The sequence below is a fragment of the Canis lupus genome, chromosome 11 (genome assembly GCF_003254725.2).
Source record: "Canis lupus dingo isolate Sandy chromosome 11, ASM325472v2, whole genome shotgun sequence".
Taxonomy (NCBI): Eukaryota; Metazoa; Chordata; class Mammalia; order Carnivora; family Canidae; genus Canis; species Canis lupus.
This window is the reverse complement of record NC_064253.1, coordinates 68,804,221-68,826,131: the sequence shown is the minus strand read 5'-3', so window position 1 is coordinate 68,826,131 and position 21,911 is coordinate 68,804,221. Positions and strand designations below refer to the sequence as shown.

At 39.4% G+C, this 21,911-nt stretch overlaps 1 long non-coding RNA gene and 1 pseudogene across 1 annotated transcript; one reads left to right on the top strand and one right to left on the bottom strand.

The window, feature by feature from the left end:
* Positions 1-2,891: 2,891 nt before the first annotated feature.
* Positions 2,892-5,753, bottom strand: LOC125756082 (uncharacterized). Its single transcript, XR_007414154.1, has 2 exons — positions 5,672-5,753; positions 2,892-3,059 (listed from the first exon to the last, which is right to left on the bottom strand). It is a non-coding gene; the product is annotated as an uncharacterized LOC125756082 (long non-coding RNA).
* Positions 5,754-20,620: 14,867 nt separating this feature from the next.
* On the top strand, positions 20,621-21,394 carry LOC112649938 (rRNA-processing protein FCF1 homolog; annotated as a pseudogene).
* Positions 21,395-21,911: the final 517 nt, after the last annotated feature.

Sequence of the window (21,911 nt, the reverse complement as noted above, 5' to 3'; positions counted from 1 at the left end):
GAGCCATGTGAGGATCATCTAATGCAACTCTCTACTCTTAACAAAACAAAACAATCAGAAGATCTGACATTATAATCTCTTCTTAAATCCACTGCAGTGCCGTAAACATTTTAGGTCAGGTTCAATGTATAATACCTGCGCTTCCCTCCTGGCCTGACCCCATTCTCCCAGAATTTAAAGACAAAATTATGGGGGCACCTGAGTGGCTCAGTGGTTGAGTGTCCGCCTTTGGCTCAGGGCATGATCCCAGGGGCCTGGGACTGAGTCCGCATCGGGCTCCCCACGAGGAGCCTGCTTCTCCCTCTGCCTATCTCTCTGCCTCTCTCAGTGTCTCTTATGAATAAATAAATAAAATCTAAAAAAAAAGAAAAAAAAAACCCTATAAATTATGATGTGGCAGATGTTTTTTCAATTACCTAAAGAAAACACCAAGAATTAAAGCCCGTTTTCTTTGTTACCTTCCCATATCCTTTTACTTGCTTTGATTTAACAGCCTTATATAAATTATACACTAACATAATCCCATTTCTGTAAGTTTAAAAAAAAAAAAAAAACCCTCCAAGCTATATTTTTTCATTTAAAACTCTTCTTCCTCATCATTATCTGTTTTGGCAAACAAACTAAAATTACAGCATAGCTTTGCAGTCTGGGTCTCCTTGACTGAGGTTTGTCTGAGATGAAGCTAAAAATGAGGAAATTTGGGTGGTTTCCAGCTGAATTCTATCCTTTTCTTCCTGTGTGAGCCTTTTACCTCCAGAAAATTCTAGGAAAATTTCCCGGCTGACAGGAAATTAAAGGTTACAACTCTGTCCCTACGAGACAGCACACCTTGTTGCTTAGCAATAGTTAGTGGAGAAGAACAAGTCTCTCTAATTGGCTTGAAGACCCAAAGACATTATCAGGCTCTGAGTGCATGTGGGAGGCCTGAGGCCTAGAACTGGAAATAGGAAATTGAAAGAAACAGTCTGTGATTCAAATGAGTGTTTCTATAGGGGATTTTTTAATTTTCCAAAATGCATTTTTAATACCTCCCTGTCCTAATGGAAGTTACCATTCACTTCCATGAAAAGAGCACAGGCCTCAATGTCAGGCTGAAGTTAATCAGGAGAATTGCATTTGTACCCAGCCTTGCGATGACTAGTTCTGGGACCCTGAGATTAATAGTCCTCTCTATGGGTCTGTTCTCTCACCAAAAGTAAGATGAATTTAGGGTCCCATCCAATAAAAGGGACCATGTCTCACTTGCCTCTGTATCCCAGCACTTGGCACATGGTCTAATTCCCAATAATATAATTAATCATTGTAAAATGATTCATGGATAAGATGGTATTAGTCTGTGCAGGCTACCATCATAAAATACCACAAAGTGGGTGGCTTACACAACAGAAATGTATTTTCTCACAATTCTGGAGGCTTAGAATCCAGATTAAGGTGTCATTAGGCTTGTTTCTGGTGGGGTCTCTCTTCATGGCTTACAGATGGCCACCTTCTCACTGTGTCCTCACATGGCCTCTTCTCTTGCGTGCAGAGAGAGAGAAAGGGAGACATCCCTGGTGTTTCTTCTCTTCTAATAAGGACACCAGTTATCAGATTAGGGCCCCACCTTATGACTTCATTTAACCTTACCTGTCTCCCTATAAATACAGTCATATTGAGGGTAGGTCTTTAATGTAGGAATTTGGGAGTGAGAGGAGTACACAATTCAGCCCATAATAGAAATCTATGGATTTCTCTGTACCTTGCAATAGAGAAAAACGGTCTTTTTTTTAAGATGCATTAAGAAATGCATTACATTTCTATTATAGGCTTTATATGCTATTCTCATGTGATTTCTTATCATCAGCATTGTCAAAAGTAAAGAATTGTCACTGCAAGGAAATCAGAAATGAGTTTTAAAGATGAATTGAGTGCAATTGTCACTGTGAAGAGGGTCTCCAGTTCCACTAGCCTTGGAGTATGATAACATTATCTCACATGTGAGATTACATCTCTGTGAATTTTCTCACAGAGCTTAAAATTAGATCCCTTTGTGTACATACTGACAAAACAGTCTTTAGGTCCTTGAAATAATGTATCTTAAAATATTTAGAGGTTGTTTGATACCTACAATTCATTTAATTTATGAAAGTTTATATGGACCTTGTGACTTTACTAAAATTGAAATGTGCAACTTGATGCAGGGGGACCTTAGGCTCGTCCAGATTCTTTCACATCCTATTCAGGTGTAGGTTTCAAGGCACAACTGATGTTGAATACGAAAGAAGGGAAAGAGAGTGTGTGTATGTCTCTGTGGGAGAGACAGAGACAGAGACAGACAGAGATGAAACAGCAGCAAAGTCCACTGTTCATTCTATTGTGAAAGCTTCCTGTCGATTGAAATGCAGATCTCAGAATCTTAGAAACTGTTCTGATATTGATCAAGGTTGCTTGTATCACGTGTATTGAGGAATTATTTAAGTGCAAATGAGAGTCCCAGGTGCAACACGGGATAGAAGACCTTTCTTCGCTATCAGATGAAGGTAATGAGGGTAATCATATGAATATAAAACATATAATTATTGTATTGGGATTATAACGTAATATATTCTAATCTTTAACATTTATATAAGAGTAATGCAGTTTATTGTTACCATGACAAATCCTATTTGAGAGTTGGCTGCATTTAATGAAAATTTACCACATTTCACATGCATTTCACATGTCATTAGGGACCCTGGCTGAAACTGTTCTTCAATTATTTTGGCAGTGTATATTCCACTTTAATGATAAATGAATTACTTTTCAACTTTATCTAAAAGTGGACATTCAAATTCACTGTCGGGTGCTGATTATGCCTTCGTCAGGGGGAAGGGGAAATCCAATGCTTTAATGAACATTTTGTTTCTCAAAGATAAGGTCAAAAATCCCATTTTATTTGAAGACTACAACAAAAAAATAAACTCTTCTTTCCATAGTAGCATAAAGTTGGCCATATTGTGGATAGATGCGCAGCTCTACAGACCTTTCATGAAAGCCATTCTGTGACTTTCCTTTCCTGGGAGCTTCCGATGAGTTCTGACCTAAAAGAAGGGAGAATCACACTAGCAGTAATATACCCTCATACAGTGATTCCTTGGGCCAGTTTGTTAGCTTTGCATATCTTAACCCAATTAATCCTTGCAGCAACCTTATGAGACAAGCACTATTACTGTCCTCACTTTGCAAAGGAGTAAACAAAGACACAGAGAAGCAACCTGTCTAGAGTCACAAAACTAGTAAATAATAGAACCTGAATTCTTGGGGTCTTGGTGAACACTCTCACTGGGAAGAAATTAGCTAGCTTTTGCATTATAGTGATCCAGTGAGAGTGGTGAGTAGGTGGAGGAAGATGGATGGAGGTTAAAAAAAAAAAAAAAATAGCCAATTGGGAACCCACTTAAAGGGAATTCTAGCCATAAATGATCTTAGCTAGGGTTTTAAATGGATCTATATTTCATTAAACCCCATCCTAAGGCTGGTGGCATATACTATTAAGAAAGCAAATTTTATTTTTCTATGTATTGATTGCTTAGCTTGTGCTAAATTCCTTATGTATATTATCTGACTTATTGCTTGGAATAATGTAGAGTGCCGTTGAAGAAGTAAATCAGAGATCAACACTTGATAAAGTATACAGAGTTTAGGCCTTGGGGCCTGGTACAAGGAGAAAGAATCCAGGAAATTCACTCTAGGGTTGGAAAGTTGTGAGGTGGTATGAAGTGAAAGATTCATGACTCAGATTAGAAAAAGGTGAATGGCTTTTTGTCAGACTCTGGCAATGTCCATCTTAAGGACAGGACTGAGTCACCAAAATTGATAGTATGATCAGACCAATGCTTCATATCATGGTAAGAATAGGTTTGGCCCACTCCACAAAAGAGGAAAATACTTTCAGGGACAGTTGTCACAAAAAAGCATTGTTGTTAGTATTAGCAGAGGGGACACTAGACAATTTCATTATATCACCACCTAATACGGAGGCTTACTTTAAGCATCTTGAAAGAAAAGGCACAATGAAGGGAACGTAAGACAGCATCTAGTTAAAATTAAATTGGGAAATTGAAACAAAGGGAAGATCACAAGATTATAAGAACTCTATTTCTTACTTCTCCATTAAAGATAATAATAGTTCTATTTCATTCCAAAACAAATCTGATATTGTAGAAATTTTAAATTTTGATGTCCGGGATATAATCTATTTTAGGTACCCATATGAATTATGGTTAAAAGGATGGAATAATGAGTGCCTGGGTAGCTCAATTGGTTAAGCATCTGCCTTCAGCTCAGGTCATGATCCTGGGATCCTGGGATGTAGCCCAGCGTTGGGTTCTCTGCTTAGTGGGGAGTCTGCTTCTCCCTCTCCCTCTGCTCCCCACTTCTGCTTGTGGTCTCTCTCTCTCTCCCTCTCTCTCTGTCTCTCAGATAGATAAAATCTTTAAGAAAAAAAAAGATGGAATAATAAAATAGAAAGTTAACAAAATAAGCTAACACTGTGACACTCAAGTAATTTTTTTTACTGGACTACACTTATACATATTTGAAATGAGACAATTGTAATTGTTTTTCACTCCAGGGGTACCATGCAAAACTGTCTATCTATCTATCTATCTATCTATCTATCTATCTATCTATCCATCCATCCACACACACGTGCATTCATTCAAAACATATGTACACTTAAATTATACCACTAAAAGTCAGTATCAGATCTACTAGGCCCCTGCCCTTAAGGGCAACAGGTAATGCTCTGGCAGCCAAGGAGTTGCTAGGCAGGGGGAAAAGGAGTGGGTAGAAACAACAACAGAAAAAAACAAACAAACAAAAAACCCCACCTCCTAATGGCAAAGTTTCCACTGCAGCAACAACATGCCAAATTGGAATGTTTGGACAACACTAAGCTTTAGATAATAAACCCATTATATTTGCGTCTCAGAACACCAGTATTTAACAGGGTAACTTGAGCTCCCTAATTCTCCTCGTGCGGAAGAGCATGAACAACTCAGAATCACTTTAGGCAAACTTGGGTTTCAGCCTGTCTTCCTGAGCCCCCACTTTCCTGAGACACACAACTCCAAGTTCTGTGAACTAAGTCTTGTGTTGGTGAGTGATCTGTGTTTCCATCTGTGTTCATTTTACCCTGTACATTGTACATTCCTCTGCATGACAACCTCAGTAAATTTTTGCCAGGCAGTTTTAAGTTTGCTATTCCTCTGTAACTCCTGAGCCATGATCCACCTTCCACGAGCTACACTTCTCATATGAATAGCAGTAACCGAGGGTTGTTGGCTACAGACCAGATATAGAAAGATGCACCCAAAACCTCAGAGACCATATCACCTCCTCAGAACTACCCTAAAATAAAAGTCTACGTTTATTAATAAGACATACAAGGCTTTCTTGATATGGCCCCTATTTACCTTTCTAGCCACACCTCTTGTAACTCCCACATGCAGACATGCTATCTTCCAGCCAATCTGGGCAACTTATGCTTTCCTGAATACATTAAGCTTTCATGTTTCCTGTCTCTTCACAAATGTGGCCTTTGGTACTTCTTCCAGCCCATCATTCACCTGGTTAACACCTACACTTCTCTAGTCCTTGGCTCAGGCATATCGCCTACTCTTGGAAGTGTTTGTTCACTACCCTCACCTACCTCTAAATTGGCTTTATTTTTATTCTTCTATGTTCTTCCCTTGCCTCCACACCCCATGGAAGACATCTATTATAGAATTTAGAATGTAGATGCTCTATTATATAATTCAAAGCTGACACCATCAACTTCCTTCTCTTTCTCTCCCTTAGCCTTGATGTACAAAATATGTCCCATTCATATAGGAATCCCTAGGCCCTGGTATATGATGTGGCTTAGAGATGGGACCCATGTGTCCTTGCCAAATTAATGGGAAAACAACATGGTATGTGAGAAATATGGTTATGGAGACTCGAGAAGCTCTTCATTCTAATCAAGATGAATGTGATAGATCCTCTGAAATGAAACGCCACCATATGTACTTCAAATCATCTACACTGTGGAAACAGACCCCTTCCTCAAAAGCATAGATGTTTCCATTGTACTCTTAGGCTTTTGGGATCTAGCTACAATTTTCCTTCTAATCTTGTCTCACATTCCGCCCTCCTCTCAGAAAATCTTCAGTTAAACTGAATTTCCTTTAGTATCTGGAATGCACCATCTTTGTACTTCTTTCCAGCCTATGCACATGCTCCCCATTCCACTCAATGCCTCCCCTCATCCCAAATCTTTGGCTTTAACAAATTCTATGAATTTTTCAGGTCTCAGCTTGGGTAAGGTCTTCTAGAGAATGACATCCTTATCTAATATACAGACCAAAGTTAGATTCATTTTCTCTATTTTCTCATAGAATACCATTTTCTTCCATAATGTTATGATGGGTCCACAAAAGGGAGCAAGGCAGCCAGGGAAGAAGCATCTGAACAGGCTCTGAGAGAGGTACCAGGAGCCATGGTGAAAACCCAGCAAAGATTGTGCAGAAGGTGGTGACCTCCTAAGCGACCAACTAGAAGAGATGAATTCATCCCTATCATTTATGCTGGAGAGACGTTCCCAGAAAAGAGAAGGGGGTGAAGAGAGATCCTCATTAATGCACAGAACACTTTATAAGAGAATTACCTTTAAACAATTGCCAAGACCAGGGAGCTCTGATGCCATCTCACAATAGTACTAATCTCAAAACTTTTCCCTGCCCAGCTCATCTCTTCGTCACTGACTCAGTTTTGCTCCTGAAGGAATCAGAAACAGAATTTTCTTTTTTTTTTTTTTTTTTTACTTTTTTTTTTTTATTTATGATAGTCATACAGAGAGAGAGAGAGAGAGAGAGGCAGAGACATAGGCAGAGGGAGAAGCAGGCTCCATGCACCGGGAGCCTGACATGGGATTCGATCCTGGGTCTCCAGGATCGCGCCCTGGGCCAAAGGCAGGTGCCAAACCGCTGCGCCACCCAGGGATCCCCAGAAACAGAATTTTCTATAAGTGGGAAGGATAATTAAAGTATAAAGTGGAGGGCACCTGGGTGGTTCAGTTGGTTGAGCATCTGCCTTCAGCTCAGGTCATGATCCCAGGGGCCTGGGATCAACCTCACGTCGGGCTCCCTGCTCAGCAGGGAATCTGTTTCTCCCTCTGCTCCTCACCCTGCCCATGCTCTCTCTCCTGTTCACTCTTTCTCTCAAATAAATAAAATATTTTTTTAGAAAAAAAAAAAGCATAAAGTGGAGAAAAAGAATAAAAACAATTCATCAAACACCCCCCACATTTATGCCATTTACCTAGTATGGGCTTCCTGAACTGAGAAGGGGGAAAGCGTAAATTCTAATGAAGTATAACATTCTGACTACTAAAGGAGACAGAACATTTTAATTACTCAAACAAAATTATATTGTGGTTTAAAATGGATAGAAAGCACACTTTCTCTAAGAGTGAGCAGATCAGCTGTTGGGCTACCAGGGATTTTCATCCAAGGGGGCAGGGATAGAAGAGGAAAAATAGTTACTTTGTGGTTGCACCCCCACCTAATCTGCTCATCCAACATGCTAGGAACAGAAGAAAGGGAGGGAGGGAGAAGAAGTGTTTCAGCATATGGACATTGTCCTACTGGCATGAACAGTTTTGGTAATTTGGTTTCTACCTTGGAGAAGATCAGCCAATAGTCATAGTTCTTTGATATTGGCCAGTAAGAGCCTTGAGTTGATCCATTTTCCACTGTGTATCTTCTAATCATATCCTCCCTACTAGATATTTGGCCCCTGTTGGGAATCTTTTTATGTACAGTGGAAAGAATCAGTTGACCAACTATAATGAGCACTCAAGCCCATAGGGTAATCATAGTTCTTTCTGGGTATGAGTGAGTAAAGTGCTGTTCTGCTTTAGACTTTAGTCACCTGCAGACAAGTGTGGGATGAGTGTGCTCGGCTGTTCACTTCTAGGTATGCTGACAAAATAGAACAGGCATAGAAAAGCTGGGCTAAACTCTAGAACTCATTTCATTCCAATGGACCTTTTAGATGGGCTCTCCCTTTAAGGGCTCTCCCTTTCCACTCCCCCAAAGTTATTTTACAACCTGGTATGTTTTTTTTTCGTTTGTTTTTTTTTAATTACTGCCACTTAAGAGTCTCTTACTGCAGGTGTTTTGTGTGTCATCTCTTAGTTGAGCATTACTACAATCCTTTAAATTATATATCAGTGTCTTTTATATATATATATATATATATATATATATATATATTTTATATCAGTGTCTCTACAGTTGAGGCAAAGGGTCCATTAAACTTCTCCAAGACCTCAGTAAAGGATACAATCAACAGTCAACCCCAAGTCCACTACACCCGAGTTCTCTCTCCTCCCTGGATTGTCTCTTTTGGCAAGAAGGAGAAGGAAATTTTCTGAATTATGAAAGTCTTCTTTCTTTACCTCTGAGTTTTAGAAAACCTATACCCACTCAATCATAGGGAATGGTCCCCCACCCTGCTCAGTCAGCTCTGCAGCCTGCCAAAAGCTATTTCAGCATTTGGATGGAAAGCTGTGAGAGCTTCAACCTACCAATTCCAACACTCCATTGTCACCAGTCAGGGGGGAGCAGCTTCTAGAATCAGCTGAGGCTGACAGATTGCCCTTACAAACCCAATAAGGCATTAGAAATGCCCAGGATACCTTGGTCCAGTCCACCTGGATATAGAGCTTTCCAAAAGAGAGCAAATTTGCCTTGTTTGACAAGCAGGGATAAGATTCCAAGAGCTCTCACCATATCCAAAATAATTTGGACTCCAGTTTGTAAGAAAACTGCCGTCATATGACTCCCATAGCACATAGTTACACTTGAAGGAACCCCCTGTCCTGAGAGAGAGCTAGGGTCAGCAGGAAACTTCATTCAAGAAGCTACATGTTTCTGTATCTAAGTTAATTCTCTTAATGTTTGTGGATTCTCCTTATGGCTCAAATACCTATGAATCATATTAATTGTTGACTTTCACATCTTTCCAGCAGATTTAGGCTGAGCAACTAATATTCTTTTTCGGCAAATGGTGCTTTCTCGAAGCACAAAAAAAACTTCTAACAGAAAGTCTGTGGGAGGTCCCATCAGAAAAAAAAAAAAAAAAAAAAGGATGCATTTATTTTCCAATTCACAGATTTTAGAGAGAGAAAAGATGCTTTCTTAAAATGGCTCTTTAATAAGATATTCATGTTGGGGCTTGAGTAAATTTAATCTTCAATGCCCCCCAGGAAAAAAAAATAGAGATCTAGTATAATCTTCTTGTAGGGTAATGTTTTTATAATCCAAAGCACCAAGGAAACATATATCTATGCATGTAATGCCCATTTATTTGTAATTTTTTACCCACTAAGCCTAATACCTACATTAAGCAATGCTGCTTCCTGAAGAAAAGACCCTTGAGATTAAGAGTCTGGAAAACAAAACAAAACAAAACAAAACACAAAACTGATTTTAGCCTCTTAGAGTTTCAAAATGGCAGTGTTTTTCATTTATTTCTCCATGTCTGGAATGGTCTCTCCCATGTCATCAGTCATCAAGACCTTGATTAGATCTCCCTCCTATAGAAGTTTTCCCTAAATGTCTTCCTAACTGCAGAACTCTTTCCAGGTGGGCAAGCTTGCTTGCTTGCTTTACAAAGTATTTAATATATACTGACATATTGTCTTTCCAAATCATTTCATGTGTCAGTAAATCTATAAGCTTCTTGAGAGTAGAGAAAAGGGAAAAAAGCATTAGCTGTGAGAGAAGTCCAGTTTTCTCAGTGGCTTTCCATATGATTTTACATAGATCACTTCTTGGCTATACCATTTGTTCTCATTTATAAAAAGATTATTTGGTCTCCAAGGCCTCATATAATTTTAATATGCAGTGGTTTTATGATGAACTATATCATACTAGCCATTTATCCCAAACTCTCCTCACGGGATGTATAAAGCCTAGGTTCACCAGCTATAACCACCATGAAAGCAGTGACCATGTCAGACTTCCTTAATTCCAATGTCTATTACTGTGTGACATGCAAAAAGAGTTCAGAAGATATTCCATCAAAGGAATGAATACTTACTTTGTAAATGGACTGGCATTTATTAAGCACATAGACTATTCCAGACATAAACTATGCCTTGCCTATGTAGTCCTCACAACAACACAAGCAAAGTAGACACAGTAATTCCAATTTAACTAAGAAAGATGATGGAGATTCAGAAAGAATTGGTGATTTGTTCAAGGTACCACAGCTGGTGGCCAGCTTGGCACCCACGGCTGTCTGGCTCCTTTGCACGTACTCTCACTGCGCCACTCTACCTCAAGTCTCTAAGCCTGTCTGAGAAACAATGTGCACACCCATGCTGCTATATTTCATGCTACTATAAGGAAAGAGCTTATTTATGCAGGATGGCAACAGTACTCAGCCCTAATTTGATGAACAAAGAATTAGGGGAGAGGTTGGGTTTCCCACCAAACCCTCCCAGGCACATGGGCAAGCCAGAATGAAGTTGCAAAAGGGGCTGGGAAAGCATGCAAGATGAGATGATGGTGCTTTAGGTTTGTGACCAGGAAAGCCTGCGGCTCCTGCTATCTCTGCCAGGCCTGCAGATTAAGCTTCTTTCTTTCCTTCTTCAAAAGCAAGAATGCTGAGACCCTAAACTTGTTTTCTTTCAAATGCTATAAGCCTTTCAGGAAACAGCTTTCTCTGGGAACCTGCTCATTACAGAAAGGCCCTTGAAGAAGTGCCAAAATGTAGTTAGCAGGGAGAGGAGAGGGGAGGGGGAAATGTTGGGTTGATTCAGCAGAGCCATTTGATGGTGAAAGTGCTTTTATCAAGAGAGCAGAGAATAGCCTGGTGCCTTCTCAACCATGCAGAGCACACAGACTCCTGGGAAAGGAACTCACATTTGGGAGAACTATAGCTGGAAACAGAGATTTCTGAAACTTATGGGGATGTTAAACTTAATCATTACAATAATAGCTCCTATATACTAAGGACTTCAGGCACTGGGATCAGGGCTTTCTACAGTATTTAATCTCATAGCCACTCTGTGGATAGATGTAACTACCTTTATAAAGAAAAAGTGAGTCTTGGAGAATAGAAAGGACTTGCAAATCTCACATAGGTAGGACATGGCCAAGGCATTATTTGAACCCCAGTCTGCCAACAAAGTTCACATTACACTGTCTCATCTTTCACTATCCGAAAAAAGGAAACTCTGGAGCAATGAGGCCAATTTAAAACAAAGTAGTGTTCAGGATGGAGAAAGTAGAGCATTTTCATGAGTGAGGATTTCACATGTGACAATCATGAGGTCACTCCATTTTTAACAGTGAAAAAGAAAGACCTAGAGCCCTCGGGTACATAACTATTGCCATCCCCGTGTGTCAAAGTTCATCAGGACATCAACAAAGAAGGTGGCACTTATTTCTGAGCATCATCCATGTTTATAGGCATCAGGACTTGAAAATTCTTTTTAGAATCATCTCTTGAAAAGTTCCTTGGGAAAAAAAAAATTGGGAGGTCATGGAGCCACTAGTGAAAAAGCAAATATCTTGGGCTTTTGAGTTAGACACTTCTAGCTGTGCACATTGGCTCTAACATGTGTTAGTTCTCTGGTTATGGGCAAGTGGCTTAAGCTTATAGAATCTTGATCTCCTCATCTGTAAAATGGATATAAGTTATATTTACCTTGTAGGGCTATTGTGAGGTCAGAGAATATTCTAAAATAGTGACTAAACAGTAATCACAGCAAAACAATCCCATGATTATTGGTGGGTTTCATGGTTTTTAATTGTTGACATTGATATTATCCTTGGTATGGTTGTGGTTGTTATAATAAGTAGTAGTAGTATTTCTATTCAGGGAAAGAAAGCACATAGACACATGGCATGGATTGACTTCTCAGGCTAAGTAATGATTAATAACCTAATTTGGAGCAATAATTAATCAAAACAATGACATATAATGTTTACTGGATGACTGGTCTGATTCTTAGTACTTTGACATCTTACATCTTGTAATTCACAAGTTACCGTACTTGATAGTGAACAAAATGTTATTTACCTAAAAGGGGAGGAAACTGAGGCACGGAGAAGTTAAGTAATGTCTTTCAAAGTCAGAGAGAGTTTGGGCAAGGATTCATCCCCAGGAAATCTGACTCAGGCCAGTTTCCCATTGGGCACTTAAGAGTGGGAATTGTCTATAAAGTGTATTTTGTACACTAGGCTCTTCCAATCCCTAGGAGCTGCCAAATATGCAAAATAATCCATAGGAGATGGGCTCCATGGTCTTCATATTCATATCTGCAGAGTTGTTCTTATTACTTTTATATGTAGGATTTTCATAAGAGATCTCATTTAAATGAAGGATTTGGTGGCTGACAAGCATTAAGTAACTTGATCTAGATAGAGCATGCTTTATGGGATAGAAAAAAGTTCATGGGCTTTGGCACAGCTGGATCAGTGAGGACCCCAGAGTAGGGAAGGTCCATATTTTATATTGTGTTGGTTTTCACTTAATTTGTTCAAGGTCTGACTCTGTTTATGATGGAGCTAACAGGTGGTTCTTCTCAGTTCGGAAGGAGCATCGGGATATAGGGATTACTTGAGGGAAATGAACATCACCACCCCCAACCGGGCACTTGATAGCCTGATAGTTTCAGCACTGTCTTTATGAACAGCAGCCCTGCAGCTAAGTTCCTGGTGGCCTTTGTCTAATGAAGGGAAAGGTATTGGGGCTCCAAAGATCCTTGTTTGGCAGACATTGCTGGTGCAGCTAGTTGGTATGTTAGAATGAATCATCATCATAATCGTATTTATTATACTCTTTTAACACACACGTAATTTTAAAGTACTTTTCTGTACCTCTGTACTCTGAAATTTCCCCCTAAAATGCCCATTGCTAAAAATAAATAAATAAATAAATAAATAAATAAATAAATAAATAAATAAATATAAATAAATAAATTTAAAAAAAGAGAATAAGGGTGAATTCTGTGACAGGGAATAGCCTTAAGAAATAGGTCCCTAGAGCAGTAATCTCGAGAGTTCTCCACTGTATCCTATTATATCTTAAAAAGTCAAAATGACCACGATACACATCTGACTGAGGTTCAGATTTTGAGAAATCCAGTCTTTCTCCCTTTCATATATAAGAGTTCATTCAATAGATGGAGAATTAAGGACCCCAGGCATCAACTACAGCACACCTTGATTAGTTTATTCAGAGAAGGAAGAATCGATCTCTTTGCTCCATGGTCCCTGGGGACAAAGGATACTGCCTGGATGATCCTCCCTCTGGGTTCCCAAGAGGAGACAAGGGCCTGCAGTCATCTCGAAATTATCATTGTATTCCCCAACCACAGATATACCCTATTATAGGACAAAGAGTCTCAGTTGCTGGTCATTTCCTCACTATGTGGATGAATCATTCTCTCTCCAAGTCAGCAGCTTCCACTGTGTGTCTGTGTGTCTTTTATCACTAAATGGAGCCATTCTGATCCTAAGCTAACCAAATCAAAAATCCATAGTGGACAGGCCTCCTCAGTCTCTTCTCCTTTACCATCTAAATACAATTAGTCCTCTGGTCCATTCTTCCCTGGCCCATCCTGTATCTCCATTGACTGTGTAATTGCTGCCTATTAATGGGTAGGAAGTCTTGCTCTTCCTACCCATTCTCCAGGATGCAGTCATAATGAGATTTCCCAAGCACTCATGTGACAACTCATTCTCCTACATAAACATTTCAGTGGCTCTCCATTACCCACCCAGTACAGTGCTGTATGAACTTTTAAAATTGTGGAACTTTTCCTTCAAGTGAAAGTTACAATGATACATAATACAAATTGAAAGAGATAAAATTAGAACAGATCCGGTTTAAATTAAGGAAGAGAAGCAAAGCCCTCAAGCATCCCTGCAACCAAAACACATGCACACACAAACACACATACACATACACACACTCACCAGGAGGCCTGGTCCAGAAACAACTCATAGGGAGCTGAGGGAATCAAAGGAGTTTAGTTGGAAAGTCATTATCCTGTGTCTAATACCTGAGATTTCAAAGCTCGTAAGTAAGGCAACACACATGATATAACAGGCTTCTTTGCCCATCTTATCCTCTCAGGTCATCTGTAATTAGGGCTGTCACCATGGTAGAGCATTCCCACTCACCTGATGTTGTCTTATGGGACCAACCTTCAGCTGATGAGGAGAGGGGTTATGGATACATTCTGCAGGAACCCATCTGTATAAGGAATTCTGCAAATTTCTCAAAGGCCCTAATGAAATGGAGCCTCACTGAATCATGATGCACCCTCACTGGCTTTTCTTTCTTACCTGTCTTCCTTTGCCTGCTCCCGGACCATGCCATTTCCAGTACAGTTCTCCAGGGACGATCCCAGTTTTGAAACTGAAAGTCTTGCACCCTAAGAGCCCCCTTTACTGTGGCCAAACTAGGATTGTTGGTCACCTTTCTGGTTCTCTTCCAAATATGCTCACCCAAGTCATTGTCTTGGGCTCTGCTGTTGGGAGGAGTCCACATTAAGATTTATTAAGTCGTGTTGGAAAGCAAGTCCTATTGTTAGAATCACCAGAACAGGAATCCATTGGAATGCCAGGCACTTAACAGCTGTGTTGCCAGAAGCAAGTTACTTTGTTTCTGTAAACCTTAATTTCCTTATCTGGAAAATATGGACAGAATATCTGCCTTTACTAGGTACAGCTATGCATTCATCTCTTTTCCACATTATTAATGGAGGACATGGTTGCAGAATAACTACTACATTCTCTGCAACTAGATACAGCCATGTGGCTAACTTCCGGACAACAGAATCAAAGATAAAATACTGTGAGTTAGCCTCCAGAAAGCTTTCTTAGAAAATGTTTTTATTTTATTTTTTAAATTTAATTTCAACTTACCAACATATAGTATAACACCCAGTGAAAACTTCTAATATACTCCCATGACTCTCTTTCTTTTATCCCTTCTTCTTTGCTGCTGACAAAAATGCAAACAAGATACCTAGAGCTAGAGTAGCAAATCTGGCCTATCACATGGCCTGGGGCATGGAAATGAAGAGCAATGAAAAAGAAGCCCAGGTACCTGATACCCACTTATACCAGAGCCACCATCATACGCCCAAACTCCAGACTTGTACATAAGAGAAAAACACCTTTGTATCTTGTTTATGTCATTGTTGTTCAGAGGTGAGAGAAATGCAAATATTATTCTCAGCCGAGCTGAACCCTAGTTGAAACACTAATTCTTTCTGTTTTTGTGAAGATTGAAGGATATTTAGTGTGTAAAGCATTTAGCATAGCACATAGTTGACATTCATTCTTGACTATTTCATTTACTGTGGAGAGAGTGATATGGTAGTGAAGCCCTTTGAAGATACTCAGCTGATAGCAGTTTTCCATTATCTTCCTTTCCCCAAATCTGTCTGCAACCAATCTTTCCAGTCTAATCTGATAGTCCTTCCCAGATACAACAGACTACTTACATCTCTTCATTCCCCAAATTTGGGGAACTTATTCTTCCAGGTATTTACAATTCTCTTGTAATAATTGTAACTTACAATTCTTATTACAAGAGGATTGTTAATTCTCTTCAATTACACTTATTCTTCCAGGTATTTACAATTCTCTTCACTCTTCCCAGGTTATACTTTCTCATCTGTTCGACCTGGTGATTCTGATTCGGCCTTCATGAGTCTGCCAGCCTCACTCCCTAGCTCTTCAGGAAGGACTAAGCACTAACATTTATGATCCCATAATGTACGCACATCTCTCTCTCTCTCTCACACACACACACACACACACACATACACACATACACACACGCACATACCACCCCAGCCCCGCCAAACATCCATTGCATTGGGTCTCCATTAGCTATAAGCTCTCCCTGCCTAGAAGCACTTCTCCACACAGCCTTTCTCACTTCCTGGTCATCACCCCAAGGTCTGTCCATTTTCCTCTGCTTCATCAGAATTCAAGTTGTGAGGATAATATACATCTTGTAATTATGCCTCTAGTCCAAACATAACTCATACCAGAAAACGCAAGGTGCCATGACCATATTGTGGTGTTTTCCCAAGAAAATGTGACTTCCAAAACCTAACAGGCAGTGTCTCAGAGCACTTAATGAGATGTTTCAAAAGGACTACAATTCTGAAAATGTCACCTTGCTCAGAAGAGTTGCTTTGGGAATGAAACCTAGTGGATGAAGATAAGCAGCTCTAAAGTGTTTTTTACTCACAACACTTCTGACGCCAAATATTTCATGCCTTTTCCAACACCACTTCTCCAACTCTCCAACACCAGCTGGGTATCTTAGAATTCAATTCACTTTTGACTCACTTCCTGATGTTAACATCAGATCCCATAACGCAAGGACTCAGTCCTACAAGACTGTTCCCAATTCGAATGGCAATCACAAGTCCCAGGTTATCATCAGTGCTTTTGAATGGCCAGCTGTAAATTCAAGAGGTTCCCACAACCAACCCTCTCCTCAGGTTAAATAATTTGCTAGAATGATACACAAAACTCAGGAAAGCATTTTACTTCCTATTACTGGTTTATTACAAAAGACAAAACTCAGGAACACCAAATGGAAGACTTGCATATGGCAAAGTATGAGGGGTGGGATGCAAGGAGCTTCCATGCCCTTTCCAGATGCACCACCCTCCTAGCAGATTGATGTGCTCACCAATCCAGAAACTCTTCAAGCCCCATCAGTTAGAGGTTTTTATGGTGCATTACAAAAGCATGATTGATTAAATCACTGGCTATCAGTGATTAACTATATCTCCAGCTCTCTCTCCTCTGCAGAGATTGGGAATGGGATTGAAAGTTCTAATTCACAAATTATGCTTTGGTCTTCCTGGACACCAGTCACCATACTGAAGCTATCTTAAGTTCCCCAGCCACTAGTCATCTCATTAGCATACAAAAGATACTCTTATCTCTCTAGAGATTCCAAGAATTTTAGGAGCTATGTGCCAGGAATCAGGAACAAAGACCAAATACATCTTTCTTGTTTATTACAGTGGCTTACTTCTCCATCTTGGTCAACTAGTATAAATTATTTCAGAACAATGATGACTGTGCTCAAGGACAAATAGGTACTAAAACTCAGAACTAAATTTATAGCTAATGCTTTCTGATGCCAACAATAATACCACATCACAAGCCTGCCTGCAAAGCAACTCACATCATCATCAGATCATAATAATAATGATAAGAATGACAACCAGAGCTAATATTTATTGAATGTTTATTAGATGCCAGAAAAGAAGCTAAGCACTTCATAATGATTATTTCATTTTGTTCTCACTCTGTATACATATCTATGGCATGAACTCTTTTTCTCCCTATTTTATAGATAAAGAAATAGATCAGGAATGTTTAGCGACTTGCCTGAAGTCACAAAATGAGTAAGTAGTAAAGTAGAAACTTGAGCTCAGATTTATCAAGCAGAAAAGCAAAAGCTTTCACCATTTTGCCAGAATGCATTTTCTCAATGCATTTTTCAGCTCAAATTTAGTTTTCATTTTTAACCTCCTCTGGGGATAATTAACTGCCCCCTCCTCTCTGCTCACATAGTACTGGGTACACCCCTTTATTAGCCCATCCACCATGTCATACTATAGTTATTAGCGTAAATACCTGTCTCTTCTGCATGTCTGAGTGCCTACAAAATAACAATGTGTATTGTTTATCATTATATGTCCAGGGCCTGATCAAATGACTTATACAAAATAGTCATTCATTCAATTTATCAAGTAATAATGGGCACGTAATAAATTCTTCTTGAATTAAAATGGGCCTTGGTCTCTCCACCTGTAAAATGGGGACTATTCTCTCCTGTGGATAGAGACAATTCCCAATTTTTTTTTTTTTTTTTTTTTTTACAATTCCCAATTTTTGATGCTAGGAAATGCTCAAGATTTCATGAGCCAGTACATATGTGCAACTGGCAAGAAACATCTTGGGAAAATGCTACCCTGTTGTTACAAGGCACTATTGAAAAGGGACCAAAAAAGAAAATTCCTACTGTCCTAACATGATCCAGCTGCAAGAGACAAGTTGTCATTACACCAGCAGAAAGTTATTGCCTCTAGACTGGAAACTAGCAAACTGACCTGAAGGCACAGGGTATAATCTTTATTGCATATCACTATAAACTCCAGCCACACTGTGCAAATACACGCTATCCCTGTGGGGGAGAAGCTGCCATTGTGTCTCACCACCAGGTATGCAATCAGCGTCTGGTGGGCAGATTGCCAAGCTGGCCATCTGTGTTGTGCTTGGTTGCTAGGGCACAGGCAAAGTGCTATGTAGTGTCTTGCTTTCACCCCAGCCACAAAAGCCTGGAGCAATGACAAAGGCTGCTCAAAGTGCTGGAGCTCCAAGGAAATGTACATATTTGGCTTAATTCATGGAACTTCTATTGAAGACCAACTCAGAAGGCTGGGATTTTTGTCCAGGCTCTGCTGCTGTGGCACCCCAGATTAGATATGTACTTCTCTGAGCATGCTAAGTCCTCATTTGTAAATGAGAAGGGCCCAAAGATCAGTGTGTCCCAAAGAGGGCCTGCATACCTCTGCAGTAGGTGAAATGGTCACAAACTTGTAAACATTTCAGCTGCCTTAAATTATTGCACTGTGCACTAAAAAATAATTATCCTACCAAATACTTGGTATCATATAATTAATTGATTGGAATAAGCATAAATAATTTAGTTTATCAAAGACTTAGCATTAGAAAATATGAATACTGGCAGAGGGGGTATATGGGCTGCAAACACTGGAGTTGGAGGAGTTGGATCCTACAGTCCAACAGTAGACCCTATGAGTCTATCACCAATGGCTGATTGGGAAGATTATCTAGATGATGCAAACAAAAGTAAATTTATTCTGAAAAAAATGTATACATGCCAAGTATATCCAAACATTCTCTAATACCTCAAATACAGGACATCGGACACTAGGCTAGGCATTATGGTTACAAAGAGGAAGAAAACAAGGTCTTGGCACTGTCTGATCAGGGATACACCTGGGAAAATAAATATCTTTAATTTAGTGTGATGTTTATAATAGTGTAAAGTAACTTGGAAGCCAGAGAGAGAGAGAGAAAAAAAAAAAAAGCCAACTCTGAAGATAGCCAAAGGAGAGGTCTTTTCAGAGGAGATTAACACTGAGCTAAGCCTTGAAGTCTATGTGAACATTATCTAGGTGTCTAAGAAGGAAAGACATTCTGGGAAAAGAAAAAGCATGAGAAAAAGTACTAAATGGCAAATTACATTTCCTTACCTTATATTTTGTTATACAAAATAATTATAAACAGCCATATAATTATTTTGTATACTTTTTAAGTGAGAGAGCCAGGTGTTGAATAGAGTTGTATACAATTCCAAACCCATGTTTGGTGTTTCTAGCCATTCATATCTGAAGCTTTACCAATGTATAGCTATTAATAGTATTTTCAACTCATTTGTTCTTTTTCTTAATTTAAATTCAATTAGCCAATATAGAGTACACCATTAGTTTCAAATGTAGAGTTCAGTAATTCATCAGTTATGTATAACACCCCCTGCTCATCACGTCACGTGCCCTCCCTATCAACTCATTCATCCTTAATCCACCAAGTGTGAAATACTAATCAACAGAAGGAGTAATGGGATCTGCTTCTTAAAGGTCAGTATCCTCAACTGCAAGCAATTTCTGGACTTCACATTACTTTTCCTTTTTAAAAATATTCCTCTGTAGAATAAATTCCCAAGATATTTTGCATTTAATATTTTAGGCAAAAGCCAAGTCTTTTCAGAAAGACTCTCCCATGTTCTCCTTTCAGTTTATACACAGATATATTTCTCAAAAGGAAGGTTAATGGAAAGATCTCATTCCTGGGGAAAATTTCATTACAGTCAAGGTAGGAAGGATACTGCACTATGGCATTGATTAATAAGGTCCTGACACTTGTGGATTCACCGTTGAGGAATGCTCCCTGAGAACTTCACTGTAATGAGGACGCTTAATCCAGTCAAGTTAGAGAAACACAGGATCTTCACAGTTCCTTCTCCTACTCTTTCAAGTTTTAATGTGAATAATCAAGACAAAATGCCGGGCAGCCTGGTTGGCTCAGTGGTTTAGTGCCCCCTTCAGTCCGGGGCATGATCCTGGAGACCGGAGATTGAGTCCCGTGTCAAGCTCCCTACAAGGAGCCTGCTTCTCCCTCTGCCTGTGTCTCTGCCTCTCTCTCTCTCTCTGTGTGTGTCTCTCATGAATAAAAAAATAAAATCTTTAAAAAAAAAGACAAAATGCCATAAATTCTCTATATTTGACTTTTAAAACAAAAGGGCTGATTTGAAAAGATGGCTACAGTTTTGCTTTTTCTATTTACAAAACACCATCTTTCCTAAGTTAAACCAAACACTGACTACTGACTTCAGATAGGTGCATTTCAGCTGTGGGAATGGGAAGGAAATTGCATGGAAGTAAACACGTGTTTTGGCCAGAAGTATGAAAAAGCCAAGGAGGAAAATAGGAGTTGAGGGTCTTTCCATAAGAAATGAACAAATTGAAGAAACAAGAGTGCGGCGTGAACATGGGGAAGCAAAAGAAAGCAAGAAAGTATGCGACCATGAAGCGAATGCTTAGTCTCCGAGATCAGAGGCTTAAAGAAAAGGATAGATTAAAACCTAAAAAGAAAGAAAAGAAAGATCCCAGTGCACTCAAGGAAAGAGAAGTCCCCCAACATCCTTCCTGCTTATTCTTCCAATATAACACACAGCTGGGCCCACCTTACCACATCCTGGGCCCACCTTACCACATCAACTTTTCCATTAAAGCCAAACTTGACTTAGTACAGTCAATGATGGACTGTCTGCATGCCAAGTGTATCCCTTGTATAACTGACTGTGTAATGGCTGAAATTGAGAAACTGGGACAAAAGTATCAAGTGGCTCTAAGGATTGCCAAGGATCCGAGATTTGAACGACTGCCATGCACACACAAAGGAACCTATGCAGGTGACTGCTTAGTACAGAGAGTAACTCAGCACAAGTGTTAACATTGTGGCCACAGTTGACCGGGACCTTAAACGAAGGATCCGGAAGATCCCTGGAGCTCCCATCATGTACATTTCTAACCATAGGTACAACATTGAGCGGATGCCAGATGATTATGGAGCCCCTCGGTTCTAATTCTTAAAAGATCGTTTTTCTGTCTTCTTATACTAACTTTTTCTGTTGCCAGTTCATATTAGCAATATGCTATAGTATGAATTATTCTTCTTACCCATTTGCTCTGTTATGAGCTGAGTATGGTTAAATATATTCATTTTTTGATGTTTTGAAATCAGTATTTTGTATCATTTTAAGTATTGTTGCATCTTTCTATAAATCAGATGATTGTATAATTAAAAAAAAAAAAAGAAATGAACAAATTCAGTTTAAAGTGAGAGTTCCACAAGGAGGGAATTCAACCTAATGGCTTGTTATAATGAAAACAGTAAAAAAAAAAAAAAAAAAAAAAACTATTAATTTGGGAGTCAGAGAGGAATTTTAATTCCACTGTGCCATTTACCAATTCCATGACCTTGGAGTTCTCTCCTGTCTCAATTTTCTCATATGCAAAATGGGGTTCATAGTATGTACCATAAGCATTTCTATGAGGATCATGGTAAAGTTGTGACAGCACTTGGCAACAAGAAGCGACATGGAATATACTAAGTAAATGTGGTGGTAGGGAATGGGGTTGTCCATGCTCAATTCCCCTCAGCTGACAGTGTTTTTTTGGTATCTGATAGATGGTAGGGCTGCTGGATATTCTGGATCTTTTCATCAATGGTTTTGGTTTGATAGATTTGTTTAAT